The sequence below is a fragment of the Ascaphus truei genome, unplaced genomic scaffold (assembly GCF_040206685.1).
Source record: "Ascaphus truei isolate aAscTru1 unplaced genomic scaffold, aAscTru1.hap1 HAP1_SCAFFOLD_648, whole genome shotgun sequence".
NCBI classification, from domain to species: domain Eukaryota; kingdom Metazoa; phylum Chordata; class Amphibia; order Anura; family Ascaphidae; genus Ascaphus; species Ascaphus truei.
Window position 1 is genome coordinate 189,973 of NW_027456981.1, and position 26,703 is coordinate 216,675.

Sequence of the window (26,703 nt, forward strand, 5' to 3'; positions counted from 1 at the left end):
CAAAGTTCCCTTCTGTCTGTGACACTGTGTGACCCTGTCACAATGACACCAACCTTTATTAACACATTTATGTTTCTGGGTACTAGATTGAACAGAACACGTTGCAAAATAAATTGTGATTTTTTTCCTTAATAGACAAACACACGACATCTGCAGAATACACTTGAAAACAACACTTACTGGAATAAGGGAATGAAAGAAATTGCCCTTTGAAACAAAATAAATTGTCCTCTGCTTGCAAGCGCAAGAAATGCAGCCTTGGTTTTAAAAGTCCTGTGGTTATGTGGTTATTAACCCCTTTGCTCCTGGACTGGTTGCTGCTGTACTGGAACAAAGTCTTGCATCTTTACATCATGGATTAAAATTCAGGAATCACAATGGAGAATACCTGGGGAGTCACAGACTCATTGCTCCCTTCTGTCTGTGTCACTGTGTCACCCTGCGGGGGGAGGGACTGACTCATAGCTCCCTTCTGTCTGTGTCACTGTGTCACCCTGCGGGGGGGGGGGGACAGACTCATAGCTCCCTTCTGTCTGTGTCACTGTATCACCCTGCGGAGGGGGGGGGGGGACAGACTCATAGCTCCCTTCTGTCTGTGTCACTGTGTCACCCTGCGGGGGAGGGACAGACTCATAGCTCCCTTCTGTCTGTGTCACTGTGTCACCCTGCGGGGGGAGGGACAGGCTCATAGCTCCCTTCTGTCTGTGTCACTGTGTCACCCTGCGGGAGGAGGGACAGACTCATAGCTCCCTTATGTCTGTGTCACTGTGTCACCCTGCGGGGGGAGGGACAGACTCATAGCTCTCTTCTGTCTGTGTCACTGTGTCACCCTGCGGGGGGAGGGACAGTCTCATAGCTCCCTTCTGTCTGTGTCACGGTGTCACCCTGCGGGGGAAGGGACAGGCTCATAGCTCCCTTCTGTCTGTGTCACTGTGTCACTCTGCGGGGGGAGGGACAGACTCATAGCTCCCTTCTGTCTGTTTCACTGTGTCACCCTGCGGGGGGAGGGACAGACTCATAGCTCCCTTCTGTCTGTGTCACTGTGTCACCCTGCAGGGGGAGGGACAGACTCATAGCTCCCTTCTGTCTGTGTCACTGTGTCACCCTGCGGGGTGAGGGACAGACTCATAGCTCCCGTCTGTCTTTGTCACTGTGTCACCCTGCGGGGGGAGGGGCTGACTCATAGCTCCTTTCTGTCTGTGTCACTGTGTCACCCTGCGGGGGGAGGGACAGACTCATAGCTCCCTTCTGTCTGTGTCACTGTGTCACCCTGCGTGGGTAGGGACAGACTCATAGCTCCCTTCTGTCTGTGTCACGGTGTCACCCTGCAGGGGGAGGGGCAGACTCATAGCTCCCTTCTGACTGTGTCACTGTGTCACCCTGCGGGGGAAGGACAGACTCATAGCTCCCTTCTGTCTGTGTCACTGTGTCACCCTGCGGGGGAAGGGACAGGCTCATAGCTCCCTTCTGTCTGTGTCACTGTGTCACCCTGTGGGGGGAGGGACAGACTCATAGCTCCCTTCTGTCTGTTTCACTGTGTCACCCTGCGGGGGGAGGGACAGACTCATAGCTCCCTTCTGTCTGTGTCACTGTGTCACCCTGCAGGGGGAGGGACAGACTCATAGCTCCCTTCTGTCTGTGTCACTGTGTCACCCTGCGGGGGGGAGGGACAGACTCATAGCTCCCTTCTGTCTGTGTCACTGTATCACCCTGCGGAGGGGGGGGACGGACAGACTCATAGCTCCCTTCTGTCTGTGTCACTGTGTCACCCTGCGGGGGGAGGGGCAGACTCAAAGCTCCCTTCTGTCTGTGTTTCTTTTGAATATGCATTTGTTGAGGATGGATTAATCAAGACAGGAATTCACAAGTTATTATTGTTGATGAACACAAAACAATGGTGACCTCGGAGAGGTGAGACTGTGCATAGTCCTGAAATGTCTGACAATGATTCACTTCAGAAAATGATTAATGCTCCATTCGATATTAATACCATCTGGAAAATGGGTTTTAAGCATGAAGATCCAGAATGACTCTCTGCAATCTAACCGTTGTACCATGTCACCACCCCTCATTTTGGGTAGAATTCTCTCAATTCCTAAAAAGGAAAAACTCTCAGTGCCACCTTTGGTACATTCTGAGAAGTGCTTGGAAACCGGGTGCGCCAGGTCTCCTCTCTTGATGAGTCTGAAATGCTCTTGCATTCTAACCTTGAGGGACCTTGTTGTTCTTCCGACATATCTCTTCCCACAGCCACAGTTGATCACATAGACTACAAAAGATGTATTACAATCAATAAAATTATTAATGTTAAATCGTCTATGCGGGCTGTGGGAAAAGACACATCTGGAAGGTTTCATATACCGACACATATTACAGTTATTGCATCTGTATGAGCCCTTCGTACTGAATGTGTTTATGTTAGTGGAGATGTCTGGAATGACACTTGGAGATAAATAATTGGCAATGGTCTTAGCCTTCCTATAGACAATTTTGGGTCCCATTTTAGTATACTCCCTCAAAATGGGATCCATACGTAATAGACCCCAATGTTTATTGATTATTTTATTCACTTGGCCACTGGCCTTACTGTATTGGGAAATAAACAGAGGGGATGTATTTCCCAGTCTTTTCTTGCCCCTGTTTGGACTAACAGTCCTCGTCCTTGACTCTCTGGTGCGGAGTAGTGTATTTCTATCTCTTTTCATTATCTCCCCCACTATGGATTGGAGTGACTCCCTGTTATAACCCCTTTCAATAAACCGATTGGTGAGAGCCTCAGACTGAGTCAGGAACCCGTCTAATGTAGAACAGTTCCTTCTCAGTCTCAGGTACTGGCTTTTGGGGATGCCAGTAATCACCGATCTGGGGTGACAACTGTCCGCCCGAAGAATAGTATTCCTAGAGTTGCTTTTCCTGAAAGTGTCAGATTGAATTTGTTGGTTCATGTCCACATAAAGTAGAATGTCCAGGAAGCTAATGTGATGTGCATCGAAATTAGTGGTAAATTGAATATTAAGATCATTATTATTAACATATTCAAAAAATGATTCTAATGTGTCAGTGCTCCCGTGCCAAACTATAAGTAAGTCATCGATAAAACGTTTAAAGAAAACAATGTTGTGTCTAAATTTATTAGTGGCATTATAAATAAAAACATGCTCCCACCACCCCATAAAAAGGTTCGCATAGGAGGGGGCAAAACTTGTCCCCATTGCTGTTCCCCGTTGTTGTAAGTAAAACTGGTGCTCAAAAAGAAAATAATTGTGTGTGAGAAGAAAAAGAATAGATTCAGTGATAAATGTGGTCATTAATATTGAGCTTCCTGGACATTCAATAAAGTGGCGAATAGCCGCTAACCCCAGATCGTGCTCAATAATTGTATACAGGGAGACCACATCCATAGTTACCCAGAGGTAATCAGATTTCCATGTAATGTTTTGCAATTGTACCAACAAATCACCAGAGTCAAGGACGAAGGAGGGTAGAGCCCTAACAAAGGGTTGTAGATAAGCATTAACATAACGGGATAAGCCATCTCCCAAAGATCCAATACTGGAGACAATTGGACGACCAGGAGGGTCGACCAATGTCTTATGGATCTTTGGGAGATGGTGAAAAACTGGGATAATGGGATGGGGATTGACCAAAAATCCAATCTCCTTCTTACTGAGAACTTGTGTTGCTGAACCCAAATCAATAAGATTCAATAATTCCTTCAAGAAGGTTGGCGTTGGATCATGTGGTAGTTCAGAGTAGGAGGACTCATCCCCAAGTTGGCGAAAAGCTTCCCTGAGATAGTCTGTCCTGCTCTGAACCACCACAGCACCTCCTTTGTCAGCATTTTTAATTATCAACATTGGATTACTCTGTAATGTTTTGATGGCCAAACGTTCTTCCCCATCCAAATTGTCATCATCAATACTTGAAAATGAGAAACCATGTGCCAAAAGCCTAAGGTCACGAATCACCAAATTTTCAAACATTGAGAGGTAAGGGCCTTTTGCAAAGGAAGGATAAAACACAGATTTTTCTTTAAATTTTGAATCCCAGTTTGTGAGTGTATAGGTTTGGGAATCCTCAACATAATTGTTTAATTCATCTAGATCATTCAAATCTCTTAAGGCACATATATCTTGAAAAGACTCCAGTGAAACCTGTGGGGGGGAGATATTACAAGAAACTTGAGGTATGGTTACATCAATAGTATTCTCTAGGGAATTGTCCTCACGAGAAAACTCAGTCAGAGATTTGTCCCCATCTTTCTGATGGAAATTTTTTTTTAGAGCTAGTTTGCGGACATATTTATGTACATCCACGGCTGTTCCAAAAAGATCAATGCCCATAGAGGGCGCATATTTTAAACCTTTATTAAGGAGTGAAATCTCTGGCTGAGTTAGATCAATACCTGACAAATTTATTACATTATCACAGTTGGTTAATAATTCTTCTTTCTTTTGTGTGCTCTTTTTCCCCCTGCCTCTTTTCTTCCCCCTCCTGGTTCCTTTTCGTTTTTCCTGAAAACTGAGTAGTTTTTTGACTGTTGTTCATGATGGTATGAGTCATTCTGTCTACTGCATCCCCGCTTCTTCTTTTTTCGTTTTTCACCTCCCCTCCCCCCCCCCCCCCCCGCCCGCTCAATGGGGTGTATTTGCGGGTGTCTGTAGGTTTATTAGGCATCTCCATGGACATCCTTGCTGCGTGGGTGGTTAGACAATATGGTCAGTTATTTTGTGTCCAAGTTACAACCAAAGCATGTAAGCGCATGCGCGAGCACTTAGGACCTTATTGGCATTACTCGCGGGACTCCAGACTGATCACTTAGGAACTGTATCTGCGCATGCGCGTGAAATTGTGGCTTACTTGAGGCGCATCTCGCGAGAGTTGGCCCTCCATTGCCCTGCGGTGCGTGTCACCGAGCAGGTGTGTTTGGAGGCGGCATTCTCGCAGTGGCAACAGGTAATTAGCCGCCCTCAGGTTACTCACACAGCTATACAAAATATGGTTGAATGAACATGATGTTACCAATTAAATGTTTTGGCGCCAAAACGGCAGGCTGTCCCTATATATAGAGTGTTGTATACCAAGTTAAGACACTTCTTGATAAAGTGCTATTTGTTTGCACGAAACGCGTAGAAGGTTGCAGCCTTCTGTTTTTATGTCCTTATAATAAAGAAATATTTTTGCCAGACCTGCTATCACCGTTTTTGCTGTGCGTTGCACCTACCTACATTGCATTGTGTCACTGTATCACCCTGCGGGAGGAGGGAGAGACTCATAGCTCCCTTCTGTCTGTGTCACTGTATCACCCTGCGGAGGGGGGGGACGGACAGACTCATAGCTCCCTTCTGTCTGTGTCACTGTGTCACCCTGCGGGGGGAGGGACAGACTCATAGCTCCCTTCTGTCTGTGTCACTGTGTCACCCTGCGGGGGAGGGACAGACTCATAGCTCCCTTCTGTCTGTGTCACTGTGTCACCCTGCGGGGGAGGGGCAGAATAATAGCTCCCTTCTGTCTGTGTCACTGTGTCACCCTGCGGGGGGAGGGACAGACTCATAGCTCCCTTCTGTCTGTGTCACTGTGTCACCCTGCGGGGGGAGGGACACACTCATAGCTCCCTTCTGTCTGTGTCACTGTGTCACCCTGCGGGGGGAGGGACAGACTCATAGCTCCCTTCTGTCTGTGTCACTGTGTCACCCTGCGGGGGGAGGGACAGACTCATAGCTTCCTTCTGTCTGTGTCACTGTGTCACCCTGCGGGGGAGGGACAGACTCATAGCTCCCTTCTGTCTGTGTCACTGTCAACCTGCGGGGAGAGGGAGAGACTCATAGCTCCCTTCTGTCTGTGTCACTGTGTCACCCTGCGGGGGAGGGACAGACTCATAGCTCCCTTCTGTCTGTGTCACTGTGTCACTCTGCGGGGGGAGGGACAGAATCATTGCTCCCTTCTGTCTGTTTCAATGTATCACTCTGTGGGGGGGAGGGACAGACTCATAGCTCCCTTCTGTCTGTGTCACTGTGTCACCCTGTGGGGGGAGGGACAGACTCATAGCTCCCTTCTGTCTGTGTCACCCTGCGGGGGGAGGGACAGACTCATAGCGCCCTTCTGTCTGTGTCACTGTGTCACCCTGCGGTGGGAGGGCAGACTCATAGCTCCCTTCTGTCTGTGTCACTGTGTCAACCTGCGGGGGGAGGGACAGACTCATAGCTCCCTTCTGTCTGTGTCACTGTGTCACCCTGCGGGGGGAGGGGCAGACTCACAGCTCCCTTCTGTCTATGTCACTGTGTCACCCTGCGGGGGAGGGACAGACTCATAGCTCCCTTCTGTCTGTGTCACTGTGTCACCCTGCGGGGGGGAGGGACAGACTCATAGATCCCTTCTGTCTGTGTCACTGTGTCACCCTGTGGTGGGAGGGACAGACTTATAGCTCTCTTCTGTCTGTGTCACTGTGTCACCCTGCGGGGGGAGGGACAGTCTCATAGCTCCCTTCTGTCTGTGTCACTGTGTCACCCTGAGGGGGGGAGGGACAGACTCATAGCTCCCTTCTGTCTGTGTCACTGTGTCACCCTGCGGGGGTAGGGACAGACTCATAGCTCACTTCTGTCTGTGTCACTGTGTCACCCTGCGGGGGGAGGGACAGACTCATAGATCCCTTCTGTCTGTGTCACTGTGTCACCCTGTGGTGGGAGGGACAGACTTATAGCTCTCTTCTGTCTGTGTCACTGTGTCACCCTGCGGGGGGAGGGACAGACTCATAGCTCCCTTCTGTCTGTTTAAAGTATCACCCTGCGGGGGGGAGGGACAGACTCATAGCTCCCTTCTGTCTGTGTCACTGTGTCACCCTGTGGGGGGAGGGACAGACTCATAGCTCCCTTCTGTCTGTGTCACTGTGTCACCCTGCGGGGGGAGGGACAGACTCATAGCTCCCTTCTGTCTGTTTAAAGTATCACCCTGCGGGGGGGAGGGACAGACTCATAGCTCCCTTCTGTCTGTGTCACTGTGTCACCCTGTGGGGGGAGGGACAGACTCATAGCTCCCTTCTGTCTGTGTCACCCTGCGGGGGGAGGGACAGACTCATAGCTCCCTTCTGTCTGTGTCACTGTGTCAACCTGCGGGGGGAGGGACAGACTCATAGCTCCCTTCTGTCTGTGTCACTGTGTCACCCTGCGAGGGGAGGGGCAGACTCACAGCTCCCTTCTGTCTGTGTCACTGTGTCACCCTGCGGGGGAGGGACAGACTCATAGCTCCCTTCTGTCTGTGTCACTGTGTCACCCTGCGGGGGGAGGGACAGACTCATAGATCCCTTCTGTCTGTGTCACTGTGTCACCCTGTGGTGGGAGGGACAGACTTATAGCTCTCTTCTGTCTGTGTCACTGTGTCACCCTGCGGGGGGAGGGACAGTCTCATAGCTGCCTTCTGTCTATGTCACTGTGTCACCCTGCGGGGGGGAGGGACAGACTCATAGCTCCCTTCTGTCTGTGTCACTGTGTCACCCTGCGGGGGTAGGGACAGACTCATAGCTCCCTTCTGTCTGTGTCACTGTGTCACCCTGCAGGGGGAGGGACAGACTCAAAGCTCCCTTCTGTCTGTGTCTCTGTGTCACCCTGCGGGGGGGGGGGGGAGACAGACTCATAGCTCCCTTCTGTCTGTGTCACTCTGTCACCCTGCGGGGGGAGGGGCAGACTCACAGCTCCCTTCTGTCTGTGTCACTGTGTCCCCCCTCGGGGGGAGGGACAGACTCATAGATCCCTTCTGTCTGTGTCACTGAGTCACCCTGTGGTGGGAGGGACAGACTTATAGCTCTCTTCTGTCTGTGTCACTGTGTCACCCTGCGGGGGGAGGGACAGTCTCATAGCTCCCTTCTGTCAGTGTCACTTTGTCACCCTGCGGGGGGGAGGGACAGACTCATAGCTCCCTTCTGTCTGTGTCACTGTGTCACCCTGCGGGGGTAGGGACAGACTCATAGCTCCCTTCTCTCTGTGTCACGGTGTCACCCTGTGGGGGGTGGGGGGGGGGGGGTGGGGCAGACTCATAGCTCCATTCTGACTGGGTCACCCTGCGGGGGAGGGACAGACTCATAGCTCCCTTCTGTCTGTGTCACTGTGTCATCCTGCGGGGGGAGGGACAGACTCATAGCTCCCTTCTGTCTGTGTCACTGTGTCACCCTGCGGGGTGAGGGATAGACTCATAGCTCCCGTCTGTCTTTGTCACTGTGTCACCCTGCGGGGGGAGGGGCAGACTCATAGCTCCCTTCTGTCTGTGTCACTGTGTCACCCTGCGGGGGGAGGGACAGACTCATAGCTCCCTTCTTTCTGTGTCACTGTGTCACCCTGCGGGGGGAGGGACAGACTCATAGCTCTCTCCTGTCTGTGTCACTGTGTCACCCTGCAGGGGGAGGGACAAACTCATAGCTCCCTTTTGTCTGTGTCACTGTGTCACCCTGCGGGGGAGGGACAGACTCATAGCTCCCTTCTGTCTGTGTCACTGTATCACCCTGCGGGGGGGAGGGACAGTCTCATAGCTCCCTTCTGTCTGTGTCACTGTGTCACCCTGCGGGGGAGGGACAGACACATAGCTCCCTTCTGTCTGTGTCACTGTGTCACCCTGCGGGGGAGGGACAGACTCATAGCTCCCTTCTGTCTGTATCACTGTGTCACCCTGCGGGGGAGGAACAGACTCATAGCTCCCTTCTGTCTGTGTCACCCTGCGGGGGGGAGGGACAGACTCATAGCTCCCTTCTGTCTGTGTTACTGTGTTACTCTGCGGGGGGAGGGACAGACTTATAGCTCCCTTCTGTCTATGTCACTGTATCACCCTGCAGGGGGAGGGACAGACTCATAGCTCCCTTCTGTCTGTGTCACTGTGTCACCCTGCGGGGGGAGGGACAGACACATAGCTCCCTTCTGTCTGTGTGACTGTGTCACCCTGCGGGGGAGGGACAGACTCATAGCTCCCTTCTGTCTGTGTCACCCTGCGGGGGGAGGGATAGACTCATAGCTCCCTTCTGTCTGTGTCACTGTGTCACCCTGCGGAGGGAGGGACAGACTCATAGCTCCCTTCTGTCTGTGTCACCCTGCGGGGGGAGGGATAGACTCATAGCTCCCTTCTGTCTGTGTCACTGTGTCACCCTGCGGGGAGAGGGACAGACTCATAGCTCCCTTCTGTCTGTGTCACTGTGTCACCCTGCGGGGGGAGGGACAGACTCATAGCTCCCTTCTGTCTGTGTCACCCTGCGGGGGGAGGGATAGACTTATAGCTCCCTTCTGTCTGTGTCACTGTGTCACCCTGCGGGGGGAGGGACAGGCTCATAGCTCCCTTCTGTCTGTTTCACTGTATCACCCTGCGGGGGGGAGGGATAGACTCATAGCTCCCTTCTGTCTGTTTCACTGTGTCACCCTGCGGGAGGAGGGACAGACTCATAGCTCCCTTCTGTCTGTGTCACTGTGTCACCCTGTGGGGGAGGGACAGACTCATAGCTCCCTTCTGTCTGTGTCACTGTGTCACCCTGGGGGTTAGGGACAGACTCATAGCTCCCTCCTGTCTGTGTCACTGTGTCACCCTGCGGGGGAGGGACAGGCTCATAGCTCCCTTCTGTCTGTGTCAATGTGTCACCCTGCGGGGTGGAGCAGGCTCATAGCTCCCTTCTGTGTCACTGTGTCACCCTGCGGGGAGGGACAGGCTCATAGCTCCCTTCTGTCTGTGTCACTGTGTCACCCTGCGGGGGGAGGGACAGACTCATAGCACCCTTATGTCTGTGTCACCCTGCGGGGGGAGGGACAGACTCATAGCTCCCTTCTGTCTGTGTCACCCTGCGGGGGGAGGGACAGACTCATAGCTCCCTTCTGTCTGAGACACTGTGTGACCCTGTCACGATGACACCAACCTTTATCAACATATTTCTGGGTACTAGATTGAACAGAACACGTTGCAAAATAAATTGTGATTTTTTTCCTAAATAGACAAACACACGACATCTGCAGAATACACTTGAAAACAACACTTACTGGAATAAGGCAATGAAAGAAATTGCCCTTTGAAACAAAATAAATTGTCCTCTGCTTGCAAGCGCAAGAAATGCAGCCTTGGTTTTAAAAGTCCTGTGGTTATGTGGTTATTAACCCCTTCGCTCCTGGACTGGTTGCTGCTGTATTGGAACAAAGTCTTGCATCTTTACATCATGGATTAAAATTCAGGAATCACACTGGGGAACACCTGGGGAGTCACCGACTCATAGCTCCCTTCTATCTGTGTCACTGTGTCACCCTGCGGGGGGAGTCACAGACTCAAAGCTCCATTCTGTCTGTGTCACTGTGTCACCCTGCGGGGGAGGGACAGACTCATAGCTCCCTTCTGTCTGTGTCACTGTGTCACCCTGAGGGGGGAGGGACAGACTCATAGCTCACTTCTGTCTGTGTCACTGTGTCACCCTGCGGGGGGAGGGACAGACTCATAGCTCCCTTCTGTCTGTGTCACTGTGTCACCCTGCGGGGGGAGGGACAGACTCATAGCTCCCTTCTGTCTGTGTCACTGTGTCACCCTACGGGGGAGGGACAGACTCATAGCTCCCTTCTGTCTGTGTCACTGTGTCACCCTGCGGGGGGAGGGACAGACTCATAGCTCCCTTCTGTCTGTGTCACCCTGCGGGGGGGAGGGACAGACTCATAGCTCCCTTCTGTCTGTGTCACTGTGTCACCCTGCGGGGGAGGGACAGACTCATAGCTCCCTTCTGTCTGTGTCACTGTGTCACCCTGCGGGGGAGGGACAGACTCATAGCTCCCTTCTGTCTGTGTCACTGTGTCACCCTGCGGGGGGAGGGACAGACTCATAGCTCCCTTCTGTCTGTGTCACTGTGTCACCCTGCGGGGGGAGGGACAGACTCATAGCTCCCTTCTGCCTGTGTCACTGTGTCACCCTGCGGGGGGAGGGACAGACTCATAGCTCCCTTCTGTCTGTGTCACTGTGTCACCCTGCGGGGGGAGGGACAGACTCATAGCTCCCTTCTGTCTGTGTCAGTGTGTCACCCTGCGGGGAGGGACAGGCTCATAGCTCCCTTCTGTCTGTGTCACTGTGTCACCCTGTGGGGGGAGGGACAGTCCCATAGCTCCCTTCTGTCTGTGTCACTGTGTCACCCTGCGGGAGGAGGGACAGACTCATAGCTCCCTTCTGTCTGTGTCACCCTGCGGGGGCGGGGACAGACTCATAGCTCCCTTCTGTCTGTGTCACTGTGTCACCCTGTGGGGGAGGGACAGACTCATAGCTCCCTTCTGTCTGTGTCATTGTGTCACCCTGGGGGTTAGGGACAGACTCATAGCTCCCTTCTGTCTGTGTCACTGTGTCACCCTGCGGGGGGAGGGACAGGCTCATCGCTCCCTTCTGTCTGTGTCAATGTGTCACCCTGCAGGGTGGAGGGACAGGCTCATAGCTCCCTTCTGTGTCACTGTGTCACCCTGCGGGGAGGGACAGGCTCATAGCTCCCTTCTGTCTGTGTCACTGTGTCACCCTGCGGGGGGAGGGACAGACTCATAGCTCCCTTATGTCTGTGTCACCCTGCGGGGGGAGGGACAGACTCATAGCTCCCTTCTGTCTGTGTCACCCTGCGGGGGGAGGGACAGACTCAAAGCTCCCTTCTGTCTGTGACACTGTGTCACCCTGTCACAATGACACCAACTTTTATCAACACATTTATATTTCTGGGTACTAGATTGAACAGAACACGTTGCAAAATAAATTGTGATTTTTTTCCTTAATAGACAAACACACGACATCTGCAGAATACACTTGAAAACATCACTTACTGGAATAAGGGAATGAAAGAAATTGCCCTTTGAAACAAAATAAATTGTCCTCTGATTGCAAGCGCAAGAAATGCAGCCTTGGTTTTAAAAGTCCTGTGGTTATGTGGTTATTAACCCCTTCGCTCCTGGACTGGTTGCTGCTGTACTGGAACAAAGTCTTGCACCTTTACATCATGGATTAAAATTCAGGAATCACACTGGGGAATACCTGGGGAGTCACAGATTCATAGATCCCTTCTGTCTGTGTCACTGTGTCACCCTGCGGGGGAAGGGACTGACTCATAGCTCCCTTCTGTCTGTGTCACTGTGTCACCCTGCGGGGGGGAGGGACAGACTCATAGCTCCCTTCTGTCTGTGTCACTGTATCACCCTGCGGGGGGGGGGGGGGACAGACTCATAACTCCCTTCTGTCTGTGTCACTGTGTCACCCTGTGGCGGAGGGACAGACTCATAGCTCCCTTCTGTCTGTGTCACTGTGTCACCCTGCGGGGGGAGGGACAGACTCATAGCACCCTTATGTCTGTGTCACCCTGCGGGGGGAGGGACAGACTCATAGCTCCCTTCTGTCTGTGTCACCCTGCGGGGGGAGGGACAGACTCATAGCTCCCTTCTGTCTGAGACACTGTGTGACCCTGTCACGATGACACCAACCTTTATCAACATATTTCTGGGTACTAGATTGAACAGAACACGTTGCAAAATAAATTGTGATTTTTTTCCTAAATAGACAAACACACGACATCTGCAGAATACACTTGAAAACAACACTTACTGGAATAAGGCAATGAAAGAAATTGCCCTTTGAAACAAAATAAATTGTCCTCTGCTTGCAAGCGCAAGAAATGCAGCCTTGGTTTTAAAAGTCCTGTGGTTATGTGGTTATTAACCCCTTCGCTCCTGGACTGGTTGCTGCTGTATTGGAACAAAGTCTTGCATCTTTACATCATGGATTAAAATTCAGGAATCACACTGGGGAACACCTGGGGAGTCACCGACTCATAGCTCCCTTCTATCTGTGTCACTGTGTCACCCTGCGGGGGGAGTCACAGACTCAAAGCTCCATTCTGTCTGTGTCACTGTGTCACCCTGCGGGGGGAGGGACAGACTCATAGCTCACTTCTGTCTGTGTCACTGTGTCACCCTGCGGGGGGAGGGACAGACTCATAGCTCCCTTCTGTCTGTGTCACTGTGTCACCCTGCGGGGGGAGGGACAGACTCATAGCTCCCTTCTGTCTGTGTCACTGTGTCACCCTACGGGGGAGGGACAGACTCATAGCTCCCTTCTGTCTGTGTCACTGTGTCACCCTGCGGGGGGAGGGACAGACTCATAGCTCCCTTCTGTCTGTGTCACCCTGCGGGGGGGAGGGACAGACTCATAGCTCCCTTCTGTCTGTGTCACTGTGTCACCCTGCGGGGGAGGGACAGACTCATAGCTCCCTTCTGTCTGTGTCACTGTGTCACCCTGTGGGGGAGGGACAGACTCATAGCTCCCTTCTGTGTCACTGTGTCACCCTGCGGGGAGGGACAGGCTCATAGCTCCCTTCTGTCTGTGTCACTGTGTCACCCTGCGGGGGGAGGGACAGACTCATAGCTCCCTTATGTCTGTGTCACCCTGCGGGGGGAGGGACAGACTCATAGCTCCCTTCTGTCTGTGTCACCCTGCAGGGGGAGGGACAGACTCAAAGCTCCCTTCTGTCTGTGACACTGTGTCACCCTGTCACAATGACACCAACTTTTATCAACACATTTATATTTCTGGGTACTAGATTGAACAGAACACGTTGCAAAATAAATTGTGATTTTTTTCCTTAATAGACAAACACACGACATCTGCAGAATACACTTGAAAACATCACTTACTGGAATAAGGGAATGAAAGAAATTGCCCTTTGAAACAAAATAAATTGTCCTCTGATTGCAAGCGCAAGAAATGCAGCCTTGGTTTTAAAAGTCCTGTGGTTATGTGGTTATTAACCCCTTCGCTCCTGGACTGGTTGCTGCTGTACTGGAACAAAGTCTTGCACCTTTACATCATGGATTAAAATTCAGGAATCACACTGGGGAATACCTGGGGAGTCACAGATTCATAGATCCCTTCTGTCTCTGTCACTGTGTCACCCTGCGGGGGAAGGGACTGACTCATAGCTCCCTTCTGTCTGTGTCATTGTGTCACCCTGCGGGGGGGAGGGACAGACTCATAGCTCCCTTCTGTCTGTGTCACTGTATCACCCTGCGGGGGGGGGGGGGGGACAGACTCATAACTCCCTTCTGTCTGTGTCACTGTGTCACCCTGTGGCGGAGGGACAGACTCATAGCTCCCTTCTGTCTGTGTCACTGTGTCACCCTGCAGGGGGAGGGACAGACTCATAGCTCCCTTCTGTCTGTGTCACCCTGCGGGGGGAGGGACAGACTCAAAGCTCCCTTCTGTCTGTGACACTGTGTCACCCTGTCACAATGACACCAACTTTTATCAACACATTTCTATTTCTGGGTACTAGATTGAACAGAACACGTTGCAAAATAAATTGTGATTTTTTTCCTTAATAGACAAACACACGACATCTGCAGAATACACTTGAAAACATCACTTACTGGAATAAGGGAATGAAAGAAATTGCCCTTTGAAACAAAATAAATTGTCCTCTGATTGCAAGCGCAAGAAATGCAGCCTTGGTTTTAAAAGTCCTGTGGTTATGTGGTTATTAACCCCTTCGCTCCTGGACTGGTTGCTGCTGTACTGGAACAAAGTCTTGCACCTTTACATCATGGATTAAAATTCAGGAATCACACTGGGGAATACCTGGGGAGTCACAGATTCATAGATCCCTTCTGTCTGTGTCACTGTGTCACCCTGCGGGGGAAGGGACTGACTCATAGCTCCCTTCTGTCTGTGTCACTGTGTCACCCTGCGGGGGGGAGGGACAGACTCATAGCTCCCTTCTGTCTGTGTCACTGTATCACCCTGCGGGGGGGGGGGGGGGGACAGACTCATAACTCCCTTCTGTCTGTGTCACTGTGTCACCCTGCGGCGGAGGGACAGACTCATAGCTCCCTTCTGTCTGTGTCACTGTGTCACCCTGTGGGGGGATTGACAGTCTCATAGCTCCCTTCTGTCTGTGTCACTGTGTCACCCTGCGGGGGGAGGGACAGATTCATAGATCCCTTCTGTCTGTGTCACTGTGTCACCCTGCGGGGGAAGGGACTGACTCATAGCTCCCTTCTGTCTGTGTCACTGTGTCACCCTGCGGGGGGGAGGGACAGACTCATAGCTCCCTTCTGTCTGTGTCACTGTATCACCCTGCGGGGGGGGGGGGGGGGGACAGACTCATAACTCCCTTCTGTCTGTGTCACTGTGTCACCCTGCGGCGGAGGGACAGACTCATAGCTCCCTTCTGTCTGTGTCACGGTGTCACCCTGTGGGGGGGGGGGGGGGGGGTGGGGCAGACTCATAGCTCCCTTCTGACTGTCACCCTGCGGGGGAGGGACAGACTCATAGCTCCCTTCTGTCTGTGTCACGGTGTCACCCTGCAGGGGGAGGGGCAGATTCATAACTCCCTTCTGTCTGTGTCACTGTGTCACCCTGCGGAAGGAGGGACAGACTCATAGCTCCCTTCTGTCTGTGTCACTGTGTCACCCTGCGGGGGGAGGGACAGACTCATAGCTCCCGTCTGTCTGTGTCACTGTGTCACCCTGCGGGGGGAGGGGCAGACTCATAGCTCCCTTCTGTCTGTGTCACTGTATCACCCTGCGGGGGGGGGGGACAGACTCATAGATCCCTTCTGTCTGTGTCACTGTGTCACCCTGCGGGGGAGGGACAGACTCATAGCTCCCTTCTGTCTGTGTCACTGTGTCACCCTGCGGGGGGGGGGGACAGTCTCATAGCTCCTTTCTGTCTGTGTCACTGTGTCACCCTGCGGGGGGAGGGACAGACTCATAGCTCCCTTCTGTCTGTGTCACGGTGTCACCCTGTGGGGGGGGGGGGGGGGGGGTGGGGCAGACTCATAGCTCCCTTCTGACTGTCACCCTGCGGGGGAGGGACAGACTCATAGCTCCCTTCGGTCTGTGTCACTGTGTCACCCTGCGGGGGGAGGGACAGACTCATAGCTCCCTTCTGTCTGTGTCACTGTGTCACTGTGTCACCCTGCGTGGGTAGGGACAGACTCATAGCTCCCTTCTGTCTGTGTCACGGTGTCACCCTGCAGGGGGAGGGGCAGATTCATAACTCCCTTCTGTCTGTGTCACTGTGTCACCCTGCGGAAGGAGGGACAGACTCATAGCTCCCTTCTGTCTGTGTCACTGTGTCACCCTGCGGGGGGAGGGACAGACTCATAGCTCCCGTCTGTCTGTGTCACTGTGTCACCCTGCGGGGGGAGGGGCAGACTCATAGCTCCCTTCTGTCTGTGTCACTGTATCACCCTGCGGGGGGGGGGGACAGACTCATAGATCCCTTCTGTCTGTGTCACTGTGTCACCCTGCGGGGGAGGGACAGACTCATAGCTCCCTTCTGTCTGTGTCACTGTGTCACCCTGCGGGGGGGGGGGGACAGTCTCATAGCTCCTTTCTGTCTGTGTCACTGTGTCACCCTGCGGGGGGAGGGACAGACTCATAGCTCCCTTCTGTCTGTGACACTGTGTCACCCTGCGGGGAGGGACAGGCTCATAGCTCCCTTCTGTCTGTGTCACTGTGTCACCCTGTGGGGGGAGGGACAGTCTCATAGCTCCCTTCTGTCTGTGTCACCCTGCGGGGGGGGGGGGGGGACAGACTCATAGCTCCCTTCTGTGTCACTGTGTCACCCTGCGGGGGGAGGGACAGACTCATAGCTCCCTTCTGTCTGTGACACTGTGTCACCCTGCGGGGAGGGACAGGCTCATAGCTCCCTTCTGTCTGTGTCACTGTGTCACCCTGTGGGGGGAGGGACAGTCTCATAGCTCCCTTCTGTCTGTGTCACCCTGTGGGGGGGGGGGGGGGGGACAGACTCATAGCTCCCTTCTGTCTGTGTCACTGTGTCACCCTGTGGGGGAGGGACAGACTCATAGCTCCCTTCTGTCTGTGTCACTGTGTCACCCTGGGGGTTAGGGACAGACTCATAGCTCCCTTCTGTCTGTGTCACTGTGTCACCCTGCGGGGGGAGGGACAGACTCATAGCTCCCTTATGTCTGTGTCACCCTGCGGGGGGAGGGACAGACTCATAGCTCCCTTCTGTCTGTGTCACTGTGTCACCCTGCGGGGGAGGGACAGACTCATAGCTCCCTTCTGTCTGTGTCACTGTGTCACCCTGCGGGGGGAGGGACAGACTCATAGCTCCCTTCTGTCTGTGTCACTGTGTCACCCTGCGGGGGGAGGGACAGACTCATAGCTCCCTTCTGTCTGTGTCACTGTGTCACCCTGCGGGGGGAGGGACAGGCTCATAGCTCCCTTCTGTCTGTGTCACTGTGTCACCCTGCGGGGGGAGGGACAGTCTCATAGCTCCCTTCTGTCTGTGTCACCCTGCGGCGGGAGGAAAAGACTCATAGCTCCCTTCTGTCTGTGTCACTGTGTCACCCTGCGGGGGGAGGGACAGACTCATAGCTCCCTTCTGTCTGTGTCACTGTGTCACCCTGCGGGGGGAGGGACAGGCTCATAGCTCCCTTCTGTCTGTGTCACTGTGTCACCCTGCGGGGGGGTGGGACAGACTCATAGCTCCCTTCTGTCTGTTTCACTGTGTCACCCTGCGGGGGGAGGGACAGACTCATAGCTCCCTTCTGTCTGTGTCACTGTGTCACCCTGCGGGGGGAGGGACAGGCTCATAGTTCCCTTTGTCTGTGTCACTGTGTCACTCTGCGGGGGGAGGGACAGGCTCATAGCTCCCCTCTGTCTGTGTCACTCTGTCACCCTGCGGGGGAGGGACAGACTCATAGCTCCCTTCTGTCTGTGTCACTGTGTCACCCTGCGGGGGGAGGGACAGACTCATAGCTCCCTTCTGTCTGTGTCACCCTGCGGGGGGAGGGACAGACTCATAGATCCCTTCTGTCTGTGTCACTGTGTCACCCTGCGGGGGGAGGGACAGACTCATAGCTCCCGTCTGTCTGTGTCACTGTGTCACCCTGCGGGGGGAGGGGCAGACTCATAGCTCCCTTCTGTCTGTGTCACTGTATCACCCTGCGGGGGGGGGGACAGACTCATAGATCCCTTCTGTCTGTGTCACTGTGTCACCCTGCGGGGGAGGGACAGACTCATAGCTCCCTTCTGTCTGTGTCACTGTGTCACCCTGCGGGGGGGGGGGGGACAGTCTCATAGCTCCTTTCTGTCTGTGTCACTGTGTCACCCTGCGGGGGGAGGGACAGACTCATAGCTCCCTTCTGTCTGTGACACTGTGTCACCCTGCGGGGAGGGACAGGCTCATAGCTCCCTTCTGTCTGTGTCACTGTGTCACCCTGTGGGGGGAGGGACAGTCTCATAGCTCCCTTCTGTCTGTGTCACCCTGCGGGGGGGGGGGGGACAGACTCATAGCTCCCTTCTGTGTCACTGTGTCACCCTGCGGGGGGAGGGACAGACTCATAGCTCCCTTCTGTCTGTGACACTGTGTCACCCTGCGGGGAGGGACAGGCTCATAGCTCCCTTCTGTCTGTGTCACTGTGTCACCCTGTGGGGGGAGGGACAGTCTCATAGCTCCCTTCTGTCTGTGTCACCCTGTGGGGGGGGGGGGACAGACTCATAGCTCCCTTCTGTCTGTGTCACTGTGTCACCCTGTGGGGGAGGGACAGACTCATAGCTCCCTTCTGTCTGTGTCACTGTGTCACCCTGGGGGTTAGGGACAGACTCATAGCTCCCTTCTGTCTGTGTCACTGTGTCACCCTGCGGGGGGAGGGACAGACTCATAGCTCCCTTATGTCTGTGTCACCCTGCGGGGGGAGGGACAGACACATAGCTCCCTTCTGTCTGTGTTACTGTGTCACCCTGCGGGGGGAGGGACAGACTCATAGCTCCCTTCTGTCTGTGTCACTGTGTCACCCTGCGGGGGGGAGGGACAGACTCATAGCTCCCTTCTGTCTGTGTCACTGTGTCACCCTGCGGGGGGAGGGACAGACTCATAGCTCCCTTCTGTCTGTGTCACTGTGTCACCCTGCGGGGGGAGGGACAGGCTCATAGCTCCCTTCTGTCTGTGTCACTGTGTCACCCTGCGGGGGGAGGGACAGGCTCATAGCTCCCTTCTGTCTGTGTCACTGTGTCACCCTGCGGGGGGGGGGACAGACTCATAGCTCCCTTCTGTCTGTGTCACTGTGTCACCCTGCGGGGGGAGGGGACAGGCTCATAGTTCCCTTTGTCTGTGTCACTGTGTCACTCTGCGGGGGGAGGGACAGGCTCATAGCTCCCCTCTGTCTGTGTCACTCTGTCACCCTGCGGGGGAGGGACAGACTCATAGCTCCCTTCTGTCTGTGTCACTGTGTCACCCTGCGGGGGGAGGGACAGACTCATAGCTCCCTTCTGTCTGTGTCACCCTGCGGGGGAGGGACAGACTCATAGCTCCCTTCTGTCTGTGTCACTGTGTCACCCTGCGGGGGGAGGGACAGACTCATAGCTCCCTTCTGCCTGTGTCACCCTGCGGGGGGGAGGGACAGACTCATAGCTCCCTTCTGTCTGTGTCACTGTGTCACCCTGCGGGGGGAGGGACAGACTCATAGCTCCCTTCTGCCTGTGTCACTGTGTCACCCTGCGGGGGGAGGGACAGACTCATAGCTCCCTTCTGTCTGTGTCACTGTGTCACCCTGCGGGGGGAGGGACAGACTCATAGCTCCCTTCTGTCTGTGTCACTGTGTCACCCTGCGGGGAGGGACAGGCTCATAGCTCCCTTCTGTCTTTGTCACTGTGTCACCCTGTGGGGGGAGGGACAGTCTCATAGCTCCCTTCTGTCTGTGTCACTGTGTCACCCTGCGGGAGGAGGGACAGACTCATAGCTCCCTTCTGTCTTTGTCACCCTGCGGGGGCGGGGACAGACTCATAGCTCCCTTCTGTCTGTGTCACTGTGTCACCCTGTGGGGGAGGGACAGACTCATAGCTCCCTTCTGTCTGTGTCACTGTGTCACCCTGCGGGGGGAGGGACAGGCTCATCGCTCCCTTCTGTCTGTGTCAATGTGTCACCCTGCAGGGTGGAGGGACAGGCTCATAGCTCCCTTCTGTGTCACTGTGTCACCCTGCGGGGAGGGACAGGCTCATAGCTCCCTTCTGTCTGTGTCACTGTGTCACCCTGCGGGGGGAGGGACAGACTCATAGCTCCCTTATGTCTGTGTCACCCTGCGGGGGGAGGGACAGACTCATAGCTCCCTTCTGTCTGTGTCACCCTGCGGGGGGAGGGACAGACTCAAAGCTCCCTTCTGTCTGTGACACTGTGTCACCCTGTCACAATGACACCAACTTTTATCAACACATTTATATTTCTGGGTACTAGATTGAACAGAACACGTTGCAAAATAAATTGTGATTTTTTTCCTTAATAGACAAACACACGACATCTGCAGAATACACTTGAAAACATCACTTACTGGAATAAGGGAATGAAAGAAATTGCCCTTTGAAACAAAATAAATTGTCCTCTGATTGCAAGCGCAAGAAATGCAGCCTTGGTTTTAAAAGTCCTGTGGTTATGTGGTTATTAACCCCTTCGCTCCTGGACTGGTTGTGCTGTACTGGAACAAAGTCTTGCACCTTTACATCATGGATTAAAATTCAGGAATCACACTGGGGAATACCTGGGGAGTCACAGATTCATAGATCCCTTCTGTCTGTGTCACTGTGTCACCCTGCGGGGGAAGGGACTGACTCATAGCTCCCTTCTGTCTGTGTCACTGTGTCACCCTGCGGGGGGGAGGGACAGACTCATAGCTCCCTTCTGTCTGTGTCACTGTATCACCTTGCGGGGGGGGGGGGGGACAGACTCATAACTCCCTTCTGTCTGTGTCACTGTGTCACCCTGCGGCGGAGGGACAGACTCATAGCTCCCTTCTGTCTGTGTCACGGTGTCACCCTGTGGGGGGGGGGGGGGTGGGGCAGACTCATAGCTCCCTTCTGACTGTCACCCTGCGGGGGGGGGACAGACTCATAGCTCCCTTCTGTCTGTGTCACTGTATCACCCTGCGGGGGGAGGGACAGACTCATAGCTCCCTTCTGTCTGTGTCACTGTGTCACCCTGCGGCGGAGGGACAGACTCATAGCTCCCTTCTGTCTGTGTCACTGTGTCACCCTGCGGGGGGAGGGACAGACTCATAGCTCCCTTCGGTCTGTGTCACTGTGTCACCCTGCGGGGGGAGGGACAGACTCATAGCTCCCTTCTGTCTGTGTCACTGTGTCACTGTGTCACCCTGCGTGGGTAGGGACAGACTCATAGCTCCCTTCTGGTCTGTGTCACGGTGTCACCCTGCAGGGGGAGGGGCAGATTCATAACTCCCTTCTGTCTGTGTCACTGTGTCACCCTGCGGAAGGAGGGACAGACTCATAGCTCCCTTCTGTCTGTGTCACTGTGTCACCCTGCGGGGGGAGGGACAGACTCATAGCTCCCGTCTGTCTGTGTCACTGTGTCACCCTGCGGGGGAGGGACAGACTCATAGCTCCCTTCTGTCTGTGTCACTGTGTCACCCTGCAGGGGGGGGGGGGGGGACAGTCTCATAGCTCCTTTCTGTCTGTGTCACTGTGTCACCCTGCGGGGGGAGGGACAGACTCATAGCTCCCTTCTGTCTGTGACACTGTGTCACCCTGCGGGGAGGGACAGGCTCATAGCTCCCTTCTGTCTGTGTCACTGTGTCACCCTGTGGGGGGAGGGACAGTCTCATAGCTCCCTTCTGTCTGTGTCACCCTGCGGGGGGGGGGGGGGACAGACTCATAGCTCCCTTCTGTCTGTGTCACTGTGTCACCCTGTGGGGGAGGGACAGACTCATAGCTCCCTTCTGTCTGTGTCACTGTGTCACCCTGGGGGTTAGGGGACAGACTCATTGCTCCCTTCTGTCTGTGTCACTGTGTCACCCTGCGGGGGGGAGGGACAGGCTCATCGCTCCCTTCTGTCTGTGTCACTGTGTCACCCTGCGGGGGAGTGACAGGCTCATAGCTCCCTTCTGTCTGTGTCACTGTGTCACCCCTGCGGGGGGGAGGGACAGGCTCATAGCTCCCTTCTGTGTCACTGTGTCACCCTGCGGGGGGGAGGGACAGACTCATAGCTCCCTTCTGTCTGTGACACTGTGTCACCCTGCGGGGAGGGACAGGCTCATATCTCCCTTCTGTCTGTGTCACTGTGTCACCCTGTGGGGGGAGGGACAGTCTCATAGCTCCCTTCTGTCTGTGTCACCCTGTGGGGGGGGGCACAGACTCATAGCTCCCTTCTGTCTGTGTCACTGTGTCACCCTGTGGGGGAGGGACAGACTCATAGCTCCCTTCTGTCTGTGTCACTGTGTCACCCTGGGGGTTAGGGACAGACTCATAGCTCCCTTCTGTCTGTGTCACTGTGTCACCCTGCGGGGGGAGGGACAGACTCATAGCTCCCTTATGTCTGTGTCACCCTGCGGGGGGAGGGACAGACTCATAGCTCCCTTCTGTCTGTGTCACTGTGTCACCCTGCGGGGGAGGGACAGACTCATAGCTCCCTTCTGTCTGTGTCACTGTGTCACCCTGCGGGGGGGGGGGGGGGACAGACTCATAGCTCCCTTCTGTCTGTGTCACTGTGTCACCCTGCGGGGGGAGGGACAGACTCATAGCTCCCTTCTGTCTGTGTCACTGTGTCACCCTGCGGGGGGGAGGGACAGGCTCATAGTTCCCTTTGTCTGTGTCACTGTGTCACTCTGCGGGGGGAGGGACAGGCTCATAGCTCCCCTCTGTCTGTGTCACTCTGTCACCCTGCGGGGGAGGGACAGGACTCATAGCTCCCTTCTGTCTGTGTCACTGTGTCACCCTGCGGGGGGAGGGACAGACTCATAGCTCCCTTCTGTCTGTGTCACCCTGCGGGTGAGGGACAGACACATAGCTCCCTTCTGTCTGTGTCACTGTGTCACCCTGCGGGGGGAGGGACAGACTCATAGCTCCCTTCTGTCTGTGTCACTGTGTCACCCTGCGGGGGGGGGGGGACAGACTCATAGCTCCCTTCTGTCTGTGTCACTGTGTCACCCTGCGGGGGGAGGGACAGACTCATAGCTCCCTTCTGTCTGTGTCACTGTGTCACCCTGCGGGGGGAGGGACAGGCTCATAGTTCCCTTTGTCTGTGTCACTGTGTCACTCTGCGGGGGAGGGACAGACTCATAGCTCCCTTCTGTCTGTGTCACTGTGTCACCCTGCGGGGGAGGGGACAGACTCATAGCTCCCTTCTGTCTGTGTCACCCTGCGGGGGGAGGGACAGACTCATAGCTCCCTTCTGTCTGTGTCACTGTGTCACCCTGCGGGGGGAGGGACAGACTCATAGCTCCCTTCTGTCTGTGTCACTGTGTCACTCTGCGGTGTCATATACTCACATATATTGAGAATAAGCGCTGTGTCTTTATTAGTGAAAGCATAACATACAATGACAGGAAAGCAGATATGCCCCAGAGACGCCAGGCTGTGCAGATGCCAGCGGTAAAGAATAGGTTAAAAGGTGTGGCACTCCCGGCACAGCGCCCCTCCCACGCACTTCCCAGCAGGGAAGGGGTTAATGAGGGCGCCGCGCTCTGCGGGAGCGCAGCACCGCATGGCGGAGAGGTTCGATTCTCTGCGGGTCTCGGTCATTCCATCGGTCGCCGCGACGCTCTGCGGGAGATCAGGACAGGTGTGACAGCAACCGGGACACCAGGAGCGCCAGCCCGAATACAAGGGACATCGTGGGGGTGGACGCCGGCCCCGATACGTTAGCCGGGGGGGAGTCGGTGACCAGCACTATCTCATCGTTGCAGAGGTCGGTCCTGCAGCAGCTGGTTTGCAGATTGGTGAAACCGGGCGGAGTAAGGATGCACGAGTTGCTGCTGTTCACACAGCCTTTCTCAAGGGTCTTTACACTACCTGTCATAGAGAGGCAGGAGAGAGAAACATATTACACATCGTATAGTACCGTATATACTCACACTGTGCCAGCACTAGAGGTGCCAGGCTCTGTATATCCCCCTGTGCCAGCCCTAGAGGTGCCAGGCTCTGTATATCCCCCTGTGCCAGCCCTAGAGGTGCCAGGCTCTGTATATCCCCCTGTGCCAGCACTAGAGGTGCCAGCCTCTGTATATCCCCCTGTGCCAGCACTAGAGGTGCCAGGCTCTGTATATCCCCCTGTGCCAGCACTAGAGGTGCCAGGCTCTGTATATCCCCCTGTGCCAGCACTAGAGGTGCCAGGCTCTGTATGTCCCCCTGTGCCAGCCCTAGAGGTGCCAGGCTCTGTATATCCCCCTGTGCCAGCACTAGAGGTGCCAGCCTCTGTATATCCCCCTGTACCAGCACTAGAGGTGCCAGGCTCTGTATATCCCCCCTGTGCCAGTCCTAGAGGTGCCAGGCTCTGTATATCCCCCTGTGCCAGCCCTAGAGGTGCCAGGCTCTGTTATATCCCCCTGTGCCAGCCCTAGAGGTGCCAGGCTCTGTATATCCCCCCTGTGCCAGCCCTAGAGGTGCCAGGCTCTGTATATCCCCCTGTGCCAGTCCTAGAGGTGCCAGGCTCTGTATATTCCCCTGTGCCAGTCCTAGAGGTGCCAGGCACCATATATCCTCCATTACCGCAATATAGGCACCGAGTTTTAGCAAGAGAAGGTGGAGCGAGAGATGGAGAAAAAAGGGGAGTCCCGAAAAAAAAGAGGGAACGCAAGAGAGGAGGGACAGGGGGGGGGGGGGGGGGAGAGAGAGAGAGACGCTTTGTGTCCACTGTATCCCCTGTACCAGTCCTAGAGGTGACACTCACCGTAATAACCCAGGCGCTCCATGCAGTGAGTTGCAACAGTGCAGTTCACTTTTAATAGACAGTTCTGGGTGTTACACGTATAGCAGAGTAGACTATTACCTACAAAAGAGAGAACAGGTATGTTGTATACACACAGCACAGGTACAGTATGATATGTACACACAGCACAGGCACAGTATGATATGTACACACAGCACAGGCACAGTATGATATATACACACAGCACAGGTACAGTATGATATATACACACAGCACAGGTACAGTATGATATATACACACAGCACAGGTACAGTATGATATATACACACAGCACAGGTACAGTATGATATATACACACAGCACAGGTACAGTATGATATATACACACAGCACAGGTACAGTATGATATATACACACAGCACAGGTACAGTATGATATATACACACAGCACAGGTACAGTATGATATATACACACAGCACAGGTACATTATGATATATACACACAGCACAGGTACAGTATGATATATACACACAGCACAGGCACAGTATGATATATACTGTACACACAGCACAGGCACAGTATGATATATACACACAGCACAGGTACAGTATGATATATACACACAGCACAGGCACAGTATGATATATACACACAGCACAGGTACAGTATGATATATACAAACAGCACAGGCACAGTATGATAGGGTATATACACACAGCACAGGTACAGTATGATATATACACACAGCACAGGTACAGTATGATATGTACACAGCACAGGCACAGTATGATATATACACACAGCACAGGTACAGTATGATGTGTACACACAGCACAGGCACAGTATGATATATACACACAGCACAGGCACAGTATGATATATACACACAGCACAGGCACAGTATGATCTGTACACACAGCACAGGCACAGTATGATCTGTACACACAGCACAGGCACAGTATGATATATACACACAGCACAGGTACAGTATGATATGTACACACAGCACAGGTACAGTATGATATGTACACACAGCACAGGTACAGTATGATCTGTACACACAGCACAGGCACAGTATGATATATACACACAGCACAGGTACAGTATGATATATACACATAGCACAGGTACAGTATGATCTGTACACACAGCACAGGTACAGTAATGATATACACACACAGCACAGGCACAGTATGATATATACACACAGCACAGGTACAGTATGATATGTACACACAGGCACAGGCACCGTATGATCTGTACACACAGCACAGGTACAGTATGATATGTACACATAGCACAGGTACAGTATGATATGTACACACAGCACAGGCACAGTATGATCTGTACACACAGCACAGGCACAGTATGATCTGTACACACAGCACAGGTACAGTATGATCTGTACACACAGCACAGGCACAGTATGATATGTACACACAGCACAGGTACAGTATGATATATACACACAGCACAGGTACAGTATGATATATACACAACAGCACAGGTACAGTATGATATATACACACAGCACAGGTACAGTATGATCTGTACACACAGCACAGGTACAGTATGATATATACACACAGCACAGGTACAGTATGATCTGTAACACACAGCACAGGCACAGTATGATAATATACACACAGCACAGGTACAGTATGATCTGTACACACAGCACAGGCACAGTATGATATGTACACACAGCACAGGTACAGTATGATATATACTACACAGCACAGGTACGGTATGATATGTACACACAGCACAGGTACAGTATGATATATACACACAGCACAGGTACGGTATGATATGTACACACAGCACAGGTACAGTATGATATATACACACAGCACAGGTACGGTATGATATGTACACACAGCACAGGTACAGTATGATATATACACACAGCACAGGTACAGGTATGATATGTACACAGCACAGGTACAGTATGATGTATACACACAGCACAGGTACGGTATGATATGTACACACAGCACAGGTACAGTATGATATGTACATAGCAGTACAGTTACACAGGCACAGGGTACAGTATGATCTGTACAC

At 53.6% G+C, this 26,703-nt stretch overlaps 1 long non-coding RNA gene across 1 annotated transcript; it reads right to left on the reverse strand.

The window, feature by feature from the left end:
* Window positions 1-23,262: 23,262 nt before the first annotated feature.
* LOC142485853 (uncharacterized) lies at window positions 23,263-24,753 on the reverse strand. The gene is made up of 2 exons (XR_012798725.1): window positions 24,658-24,753; window positions 23,263-23,780 (listed from the first exon to the last, which is right to left on the reverse strand). It is a non-coding gene; the product is annotated as an uncharacterized LOC142485853 (long non-coding RNA).
* Window positions 24,754-26,703: the final 1,950 nt, after the last annotated feature.